We start from the raw sequence: 11858 nt of genomic DNA, 5'->3' as shown, positions 1-11858 counted from the left end.
CCACCTTGTCAAGATCATTCAGGATCCTGTATACTTCAATCAAATCACCCCTCACTCTTCTAAACTCCAGTGGAAACAAGCCCAGTCTGTCCAACCTTTCCTCATAAGACAACCCACTCATTCCAGGTATCAATCTAGTAAACCTCCTCTGAACTGTCTCCAATGCATTTACATCCTTCCTTAAATAAGACCAAAACAGCACTCAGTATTCGAGGTGCGGTCTCACCAATGCCCTGTATAACTGAAGCATGACATCCTTACTTTTATGTTCAATCCCTCTCGTAATAAAGGATAGCATTCCATTAGCCTTCTTCATTACTGGCTGAAGCTGCTACTAACGTTTTGTGACTCATGTACTAGAACACCTAGATCCCTCTGCACCTCAGAATTATGCAGTTGTTCACCATTTAAGTGACACTCTGCTATTTTGTTCTTCCTGCCAAAGTGAACAACTTCACATTTTCCCACATTGAACTCCATCTGTCAGATCTTTGCCCACTCACTCAACATTTCTATATCCACCTGCAACCTCCTCATGTCCTCTTCACAACATACTTTCCTACCTATCTTTGTGTCATCTGCAAATTTAGCCACCATGACTTCACTCCCCTCATCTAAGTCATTGATGTAAATTGTAAAAAGTTGAGGCCCCAGTACAGACCCCTGTGGGACTCCACTTGTCACATCCTGCCCATCAGAAAAAGACCCATTTATGCATACTCTCTGCTTTCTGCCAGCCAGCCAATCTTCTATCCATACTAATATGTTACCCACTACACCATGGGCTTTTATTTTGCGTAATTTATTTTTTATTCATTCACAGGATGTAGGCGTCGCTGGCTGGGCCAGCATTTATTGCCCATCCCTAGTGGCACTTGAGAAGGTGGTGGTGAGCTGCCTTCTTGAACCGCTGCAGTCCATGTGGTGTAGGTACACCCACAGTGCTGTTAAGGAAGGAGTTCCAGGATTTTGACCTATCGCTGTTCCTTCACTGTCACTGGGTCAAAATCCTGGAACTCCCTTCCTAACAGCACTGTGGGTGTACCTACACCACATGGACTGCAGCGGTTCAAGAAGGCAGCTCACCACCACCTTCTCAAGGGGCAATTAGGGATGGGCAACAAATGCTGGCCCAGCCAGCGAAGCCCACATCCTGCGAATGAATAAAAAAAAATAACCTTTGATGTGGCACCTTCTCAAATGCCTTCTGGAAATCCACGTGCACCTACAGGCTCCACTTTATCCACTGTGCATGTTACTCCTTCAAAAAGCTCCAATAAATTGGTTAAACATGATTTTCCTTTCACAAATCCATGCTGTCTCTTCTTGATTACTTTGAGCTCTTCTAAGTGCCCAGCTATAATCTCAATGATCAATTCTAATAACATCCCCATGACAGACGTCAAACTAACTGACTTATAGTTTCCTGTTTTCTGCCTCCCTCCCTTCTCGAATAGAGGGATTATATTTGCCACTTTCAAATCTGATGGAACCTTTCCAGAATCTAGCGAATTTTGGAAAATTAACACCTGCGCATTGGACTACCCATTAGCCGCCTCTTTTAAGACCCTAGGATGTAGTCCATTGGGATCCGGAGTCTTGCCAGCCTCTGGCTCCATCAGTTTGCTCAGTACCATTTCCCTAATGATTTCAATTTCACCAAGTTCCTCTCTCCCATTCACCTCCTGATTTGCAGCTATTACAGAATGTTTTTTGTATGTTCTATAGTGAACACAGAAGCAAAGTACTTGTTCATTTCTTCTGCCATTTCCTTATTATCTATTAACCCCCCCACTGTCGCTCTCTAAAGGACCAACACTCACTTTACTTACTCTTTTCCTTTTTATGTACCTGTAGAAACTCTTGCTATCCTTTTTTACATTTCTAGATAGCTTCCTTTCTCCTGATTAACCTTTTAGTTATTCTCTCCCGTTCTTTATATTCTGTCCAATCATCTGTCCTGCCACTCATCTTTGCAGAGTTGTATGCTTTTTCCTTAAGTTTGATACTTTCCTTAACATCTCCAGTTAACCACGGATGGTGGGTCCTCCCCTTAGAAATTTTCTTTATAGTAGGAATGTACTTATTCTGAATACTCTGAAATACCCCCTTAAATGTCAGCCAATGCTTCTCTATTGATCTCTCCTCTAGCCCAGTTTCCCAGTTCACTTTAGCTAGCTCAGCTTTCATCCTCATATTGTTGCCCTTATTTAAGTTTAAGATACTAGTTTTAGACCCACTCTTCTCCCTTTCAAACTGGATGTAAAATTCAATCATATTGTGGTCGTTGCTACCTAGGGTGCCTTTACTCTGAGGTCATTAATTAACCCTGTCACATTACACAATACCAAGTCTAATATCAACTGCTCTCTGGTTGGTTCCAGGACATGCTGCTCTAAGAAACTCTCTTGAAAGCATTCTAAGAACTCCAGTTTATGTGTAGATTAAAATCACCCATGATTGTTGCTGTCCCTTTATCACAAGCACACAATATTTTCTCTTGAATACTTTGGCCTACACTGTGGCTACTGATAGGGGGCCTGTAGACCACTCCCATTAATGACTTTTCCCCCCTACTATTCCTCATCTCCACCCACACCGATTCAACATCCTGATCTCCTGAACCAAGGTCATCTCTAACTATTGCACCAATGCCCTCTTTGATTAACAGTGCCGCCCCTCCACCTTTACCTAGCTTCCTATTCTTCTTATATGCCACGTACCCTTCAATATTAAGGACCCAATCTTTATCATCCTGCAGCCACTTCTCCGTAATTGCAATCAGGTCGCATCAGCGCTGGGGAATGTGGGGCCTTTACCATTGGGACGGTTTACACCTGAACTTTGCTGGGATGAGTGTCCTCGCCAATCGCATAATTAGGGACGTAGAGAGAGTTTTTTTTTAAAAATGTAAGTTTTTGTTGTTGATAACATCTGACTCATCTGCCTAATTAAAAGAGGAAACTCCAAACAGCACAGATGGACTGTCCCAGCCTAACACAGAGAGAAGCTGAACAAAACCATTAAAATGCTGCTGACATTTCAGGCCTGGAATGAACGTTGGCTTCTGCTGTGCTAACAAAAAATAAAAATGAGGAACTTGCATTCTTATAGCGACTTTGATGTGGCAAAAACAATGCTGGATGCTGCACATGAACCTTATCAGGAAATAGACAACTTGTGAAAGAAAATAAACTATTTCAAAATGAGAGATGAGCAATGAATGCACCCTTTGCCTGCGTCACCCACATCCTGAGAACAAGATTCTTAAAAATATATATATATACAATTTGCATAAGGTGGTATCAGTTCGAGGAAATTAACAAGAATAATTTACAAAACCATTTCTTTGATGAGTAATAAAATAAAAGCAAAATACTGCGTATGTTGGAAATCTGAGGCAGGGGTTAATCAAGGACAGTCAGCATGGTTTTGTTAAGAGGAGGTCATGTCTGACCAATTAGATTGAATCTTTCGAAGAGGTGACCAGGTGTGTAGATGAGGGCAACGCATTTGACGTAGTCTACTTGGACTTCAACAAGGCTTTTGATAAGGTCCCGCATGGGAGACTGATAACGAAGGTAAGAGCCCATGGGATCCAAGGCAATCTGGCAGATTGGATCCAGAATTGTCCGAGTGGCAGGAAGCAGAGGGTGATGGTCGAGGGGTGTTTTTGTGACTGGATGCCTGTGTCCAGTGGGGTTCCACAGGGATCGGTGTTGGGTCCCTTGCTGTTTGTGGTATATATAAACGATTTGAACGTAGGAGGGTTGATCAGTAAGTTTGCAGATGACACAAAAATTGGTGGGGTGGTAAATAGTGAGGAGGATAGCCTTAGATTACAGGAGGATCTAGATGGGCTGGTCAGATGGGCTGAGCAGTGGCAAATGGAATTTAATCCGGATAAGTGTGAGGTGGTGCACTTGGGCAGGACAAACAAGGCACGGGAATACACAATGAATGGTAGGACCCTGGAAAGTACCGAGGATCAGAGGGACCTTGGTGTGCATGTCCACCGGTCCCTTAAGGTAGCAGGACAGGTAGATAAGGTGGTTAAGAAGGCATATGGGATACTTGCCTTTATTAGCCGAGGCATAGAATATAAGAGCAGGGAGGTTATGCTGGAACTGTATAAAACGGGTTGGTTAGGCCACAGCTAGAATGCAGTTCTGCAATCCGCATTATAGGAAGGATGTGATTGCACTAGAGAGAGTGCAGAGGAGATTTACCAGGATGTTGCCTGGGCTGGAGAGTTTTAGTTATGAGGAGAGATTGGATAGACTGGGGTTATTTTCCCTGGAGCAGAGGAGATTGAGGGGGAACATGATTGAGGTGTATAAAATTATGAGGGGTGTAGATAGGGTAGACAGGAAGGAACTTTTCCCTTTGGTGGAGGGATCAATAACCAGGGGGCATAGATTTAAGGTAAGGGGCAGGAGGTTTAGAGGGGACGTGAGGAAGAATTTTTTCACCCAGAGGGTGGTGGGAATCTGGAACTCACTGCCTGAAAGGGTGGTAGAGGCAGAAAGCCTCAAAACATTTAAGGAGTATTTGGATGTGCACTTGCGATGCCACATGACATACAAGGCTATGGGCCTAGTGCTGGAAAATGGGATTAGAATAGTTAGGTACTTGTTTGACCGGCGCAGACTCGATGGGCCGAAGGGCCTTTTTCTGTGCTGTAGACCTCTAGGACTATGAAATAAAAACAAAATGCTGGAAGAACTCGGCAGGTCTGGCAGCATCTGCAGAGCGAGAAACAGAGCTAACATCGAATCGAAAATAATTCTTCCTCAGAACTCACACGTCAACTCAAGAGTCTGAAGAAGAGTCACACGGACTCGAAACGTTAACTCTGTTTCTCTCTCCACAGAGGCTGCCGGACCTGCTGAGTTTTTCCAGCACTTTCTGTTTTTTTCTGTCTTTGATAAGCAGATTGGGGAAACACACGACTGATTCTCTGAGGGGCTGGGTGTAGGGGTGGGGGATGCGGGTGTACACACCTCATCGGTCCCCATGTGGGAAGACTTTTGCATTGCTGAAATAAAAAAAGGGCTTTTTTTTTTGTCGAAGCTTTCCATCTCGCACTCATCGTGACAATTGACAAGAAAATATCAATGTTGGGGAAACAACATATCTCTCCTAACTGTACCTCAGTTCCGCCGAAGGGTCGTGAGGACTCGAAACGTCAACTGATTTCTTCTCCGCCGATGCTGCCAGACCTGCTGAGTTTTTCCAGGTAATTCTGTTTTTGTTTTGGATTTCCAGCATCCGCAGTAGCTTTTAGCTTTTTGTATTTATACCGTACTCTCTTTTTATACAGTATAAATGTGTTGTTTCCCCGACATTGGTATTTTCTTGTCAATTGTCCTGATGAGTGCAAGATGAAAAGCTTCAACAAAAAAAAAAAAAGATTTTTGTCTGACAATGCTCACATTGTGAGGTTTTACTGGGTTAAAAGGGCTACATAAATGCAAGTTGTTGTTGAAAGAGAGGGAGATGCCAAATGAATGGGCTACTCAGTTCATCCCATTACACCACCCCCTCCCCGCCGCCCCCCCTACCCCCACCACCCCCTCACTCCTTCCTCACTCCGCAAGCTTCTCCTTGAAGTACTTATTCAAAAATTCCCTTTTGAAAACTACTTTTGAATCTGCTCCCACTGCCCTTTCAGGCAGCACGTCCCAGATTACAACAACTCAGACACGAACTCAAGAGCTAACACTCCAGTGCCACACTGGCAGAGGTGCCACCTTTTAGGTCAGATGCTGAACCGGTCTCGGGTGAACATAAGAAGATCCTCTGGCACTGTTTCAAAGAAGTGCAAGTGAATTTTCCCCAGGTCCCGGACAAGACTTCTCCCTCAGCCAACATCACAAAAACAGAACGTCACGTTAATGTTTGTGGGAGCTTGCTGTGCACATAAACGGCCGCCACACTTCCTACAACAATGGCTGTATCTCAAAAAGAGTTCATTGGCTGTAAAGCACTTTGTAATGTCCAGAGCTTATGAAAGGCGCTATATAAATGCAAGTCTGCCTTTCTTTAAAACAAACTTCTCCTCATCTCCCCCTCTGGTTATTTTGCCAATTACCTTCAATCTGTGTCCCTCTGGTTACCGACCCTCCTGCAACTGGAAACAGTTTTTCCTTATTTATTCTCTCAAAACCCATTCATGATTCAATGACGGAGCATCCACAACCCTCCGGGGTAGAGAATTCCAAAGATTCACAACCCTCTGAGTGCAGAAATTTGTCCCCATCTCAGTCCTAAGTGATTGGTCCCTTATCTGGAGTCTAAGACCCCTAGTTCTAGACTCTCAGAACAGGGGGGAAACAGCCTCTCAGCAACTACCCTGTCAACATCTCTAAGAATTTGACATTTCCATGAGATCATCTCTCATTTTTCTAAACTCCAGGCAATAAAGGCCCATTCTACTCAATCTCTCCTCATGGGACAGTCCCCTCATCCTGAGAACCAATGATGTAAACCTTCACTGTCCCACTTCCAGACAAAGTATGCCCTTCCTGAGATACAGAGGGAAAACCTGTGGACAGTATTCCAGGTGTGACTGTAACTGTACCAAGGCTTTCTTATTCATGTGCTTCACGTGCAAATCGGCATAGGGACGCGAGAATAAGGGAAGTAAACACGTGGCTAAAGGAGTGGTGCAGGAAAGAGGGGTTCCATTTCGTGGGGCACTGGCATCAGTACTGGGACAGGAGGGATCTGTACCGTTGGGACTGTCTCCACCTGAACCGATCTGGGACCAATGTACTGGCGAAAAGGGTAAATAGGGTGGTCAACAGGACTTTAAACTAGAAAGTGGGGGGGAGGGAAGGGTAAAACTCCAAGAAGCAAGACTAATGGGAAACAAAGCAGCAGGTTAGCGTGTGGGGGGGGTGGATTCAACTTCATGGAAAATTATGAAAAAACTGAAAAGAAAGGAGAGCCCAGGAGAGGCTATTAAAGTCCCCAGAACACAAAATAGGACAGAGGGTTTGGAAAGAGCTAGGAATCTAACTTCAAGCACATCAGATAAAGGGACGACAATGAGAAAGGGGACGGGAAATACAGGACTGAAGGTGTTGTATCTGAATGCACGCAGTATACAAAATAAGGTAAATGAGCTTGTGGCGCAGATTGAAATTGGCAGGTATGGTGTGGTGGGCATCACGGAGACATGGCTGCAAGGGGATCAGGACTGGGAGCTAAATATCCAAGGAAATACATCCTAACAAAAAGATAGGCAGGTTGGCAGAGGGGATGGGGTTGCTTTGTTAGTAAGAAATGAAATTAAATCGATAGCAAGAAATGATGTAGAATCTGTGTGGGTAGAGTTGAGGAACCGCAAAGGTAAAAAAACCATAATGGGAGTTATGTACAGGCCTCCGAACAGTAGTCAGGATGTGGGGCACAAGATACACCAGGAGATAGAAAAGGCGTGTAAGAAAGGCAAGGTTACAGTGATCATGGGGGATTTCAATATGCAGGTAGACTGGGAAAATCAGGTTGGGAGTGGATCCCAAGAAAAGGAATTTGTGGAATGTCTACGAGATGGCTTTTTGGAGCAGCTTGTGGTGGAGCCCACTAGGGAACAGGCAATTCTAGATTTAGTGATGTGTAATGAGGCAGGTTTGATAAGGGTGCTTAAGGTGAAGGAACCCTTAGGAGGAAGTGACCACAATATGATAGAATTTACCCTGCAATTTGAGAGGAAAAAGCTGGAATCAGAGGTAACGGTATTACAGTTGAATAAAGGCAACTACAGAGGCATGAGGGAGGAGCTGGCCAGAATTGACTGGGAGATGAGCCTAGCAGGAAAGACAATGGAACAGCAATGGCAGGAGTTTCTGGGAGTAATTTGGGAGACACAGCAGAAATTCATCCCTAGGAAGAAGAAGCATACTAAAGGGAGGACGAAGCAACTATGGCTGACAAGGGAAGTCAGGGACAGCATAAAAGCTAAAGAGAAAGCATACAATGCAGCGAAGAGCAGTGGGAAACCAGGGGATTGGGAAGCCTACAAAGACCAACAGAGGACAACTAAAAAAGAAATAAGGAGGGAGAAGATTAAATATGAGGGTAAACTAGCCTGTATTATAAAAGAAGATTGCAAGAGTTTTTTTTCAGATATATAAAGGGTAAGAGAGAGGCAAAAGTGGACATTGGGCCGCTGGAAAATGACACTGGAGAAGTAATAATGGGAAACAAAGAAATGGCGGAGGAACTGAATAGGTACTTTGCGTCAGTCTTCACAGAGGAAGACACGAGTAACATCCCCAAAATTCAAGAGAGTCAGGGGACAGAGGTGAGTATGGTGGCCATTCCCAAGGAGAGGGTGCTAGGAAAACTGAAAGGTCTGAAGGTGGATAAACTACCTGGACCAGATGGATTACACCCCAGAGTTCTGACGGAGATAGCTGAAGAGATAGTGGAGGCGTTAGTGGCGATCTTTCAGGAATCACTGGAGTCAGGGAGGGTCCCAGAGGGCTAGAAAATTGCTAATGTAACCCCCCTGTTTAAGAAGGGAGTGAGGCAAAAGGCGGGAAATTACAGGCCGATTAGCCTGACCTCGGTCGTTGGTAAGATTTTAGAGGCCACTAGTAAGGATGAGATTTCAGAATACTTGGAAGTGCATGGTAAAATAGGGCAAAGTCAGCATGGTTTCATCAAGGGGAGGTCATGCCTGACAAATCTGTTAGAATTCTTTGAGGAGGTAACGAGTGGGTTAGACAAAGGAGAGCCAATGGATGTTATCTACTTGGACTTCCAGAAGGCCTTTGACAAGGTGCCGCACAGGAGGCTGCTCAGTAAGATAAGAGCCCATGGTGTTAGAGGCAAGGTACTAGCATGGATAGAAGATTGGCTGTCTGGCAAGAGGCAGAGAGTGGGGATAAGGGGGTCCTTCTCAGGATGGCGGCCGGTGACTAGTGGAGTTCCGCAAGGGTCAGTGTTGGGACCATAACTTTTCACTTTATACATTAATGATCTAGATGAAGGAACTGAGGGCATCCTGGCTAAGTTTGCAGATGATACAAAGATAGGTGGAGGGACAGGTAGTATTGAGGAGGCGGGGAAGCTGCAGAAGGATTTGGACAGGTTAGGAGAATGGGCAAAGAAGTGGCAGATAGAATACAATGTGGGGAAGTGTGAGGTCATGCACTTTGGTAGGAAGAATAGAGGCATAGACTATTTTCTAAATGGGGAGAGAATTCAGACATCTGGAGTGCAAAGGGACTTGGGAGTCCTAGTCCAGGATTCTCTTAAGGTTAACTTGCAGGTTGAGTCGGTAGTTAGGAAGGCAAATGCATTGTTGGCATTTATTTTGAGAGGACTAGAATATAAAAGCAGGGATGTGCTGCTGAGGCTTTATAAGGCTCTGGTCAGACCACATTTAGAATATTGTGAGCAATTTTGGGCCCCGTATCTCAGGAAGGATGTGCTGGCCCTGGAGAGGGTCCAAAGGAGGTTCACGAGAACGATCCCAGGAATGAAAGGCTTAACATATGAGGAACGTTTGAGGACTCTGGGTCTATACTCAATGGAGTTCAGAAGGATGAGAGGGGGATCTGATTGAAATTTACAGAATACTGAAAGGCCTGGATAGAGTGGACGTGGGGAAGATGTTTCCATTAGTAGGAGAGACTAGGATCCAAGGGCACAGCCTCAGAGTAAAGGGAAGACCTTTTAGAACAGAGATGAGGAGAAACTTCTTTAGCCAGAGAGTGGTGAATCTATGTAATTCATTGCCACAGAAGGCTGTGGAGGCCAGGTCACTGAGTGTATTTAAGACCGAGATAGATAGGATCTTGATTGGTATGGGGATCAAAGGTTACGGGGAGAAGGCGGGAGAATGGGGTTGAGAAACTTATCAGCCAAGATTGAATGGCGGAGCAGACTCGATGGGCCAAATGGCCTAATTTCTGCTCCTATGTCTTATGGTCTTATGGTCTAATAAAGGCCGACATGCTAGTTGCCTTCCTAATTGCTTACTGTGCCAGTATATTAACTTGTGTGTTTCTTGTACAGGGACACCCAGATCCCCCTGGACGTTTAAAAGCTTCTCAGCTAAAATCGAAGCAAAATACCGCAGGCGCTGAAAATCTGATGTGAAAACCTGATGTGAAAACAGAGTGCGCTGGAAAAGCTCAGCAGGTCTGGCAGCGTCTGTGGACAGAGAAACCCATTAACGTTGAGTCAAACACTAACTCAGTCCTGGAGCTCCTAAGTGCTTCCCAGCACTTTGTTTTCATTTCATAGTTTCTCGATCTCTGAAATTTCTGTTCTTTGATTCTTCCTACCAAAGTGAATAACTTCACAGTTCCCTACAGTATCTGCAATCAGCCATCTTGCTGCCCATTCACTGAATTTGTCTGTATCTCTTTGCAGCCTCTGTGTCCTTCTCACTGTTACATTCCCACCTAGCTTTGCATCATCAGCAAACTTGGATGTATTAACACTTGGGTTCCTTCATCTAAGTTATTAACATAAATTGTAAATAGCTGAGGCCCCAGCACTGATCGCTGCTGTCACCCAAACTCTGCCAACCAGAAAATGCCCTTTCTTTTCTTCATTCTTCCATGGGATGTGGGCGTCGCTGGCAAGACCAACATTTGTTGCCCATCCTCAATTGCCCTTGAACTGAGTGGCTTGCTTGGCCATTTCAGGGGGCAGTTAAAAGTCAACCACGTTGCTGTGGGTCTGGAGTCACATGTAGGGCAGACCGGGTAAGGACGGCAGATTTCCTTCCCTAAAGGGCATTAGTGAACCAGATGGGTCTTTACCACAATTGGTGATAGTTTCATAGCTTTTATATTCCAGATTTTAGTAATTAAATGTAAATTTCACCAGCTGCCGTGGTGAGATTTGAAGCCTTGTCCCCAGGGCATAAGCCTGGGCCTTTGGATTACTAATCCATTCTCATTACCACTCCACCACTGTCTGCCCCAAGCATAGGGCCTCAGCTACTGTTCTGACTGATGAGACCGGCTTTTCCAGATGACGTAGGAGTTTAATGGCACTTGTGGTGGAGATAGATTTAAGCGAAAGGAATTTGCTGAGTTTCCCTTCACCCTCACTGCACCCCGCAGCCTCCTTCACCCGTTTCCCCCGCTCACCCACGCATCTGAATCCAGTGGCAGAATGAGCTGGAGGTGTCTGGTGTCCACAGCACAGTCACAGCACATTCCACAGTGCCTCACTATTGTGCCAAAGAGGGGGATAGATAATTTAAAAGGGTTTTTAATTGGCATGGAGAGAAAGGGGAGGTCCTGTGGCACAGTGGGTAGTGCCCCTGCCTCTGAGCCAGGAGCTCCAGATTCATTGAAACATAGAAACTAGGAGCAGGAGTAGGCCATTCGGCCCTTCAAGCCTGCTCCACCATTCATTACGATCATGGCTGATCATCCAACTCAATAGCCTGCTCCCGCTTTCTCCCCATACCCTTTGATCCCTTTCGTCCCAAGAGCTATATCTAACTCCTTCTTGAAAACATACAATGTTTTGGCCTCAACTACTTTCTGTGGTAACGAATTCCACAGGTTCACCACTCTCTGGGTGAAGACATTTCTCCTCATCTCAGTCCTAAATGGTCTACCCCGTATCCTCAGACTGTGACCCCTGGTTCTGGACTCCCCCACCATCGGGAACATCCTTCCTGCATCTACCCTGTCTATTCCTGTTAGAATTTTATAGGTTTCTATGAGATCCCCCCTCATTCTTCTGAACTCCGGTGAATATAATCCTAATCGACTCAATCTCTCCTCATATGTCAGTCCCGTCATCCCAGGAATCAGTCGGGTAAGCCTTCGCTGCACTCCCTCTATAGCAAGAACATCCTTCCTCAGATAAGGAGA

This window comes from Cetorhinus maximus, chromosome 7, assembly GCF_964194155.1.
Source record: "Cetorhinus maximus chromosome 7, sCetMax3.hap1.1, whole genome shotgun sequence".
In the NCBI taxonomy this organism is placed as follows: Eukaryota; Metazoa; Chordata; class Chondrichthyes; order Lamniformes; family Cetorhinidae; genus Cetorhinus; species Cetorhinus maximus.
The sequence above is the reverse complement of the archived record's forward strand: the minus strand, read 5'-3'. Positions refer to the sequence as shown.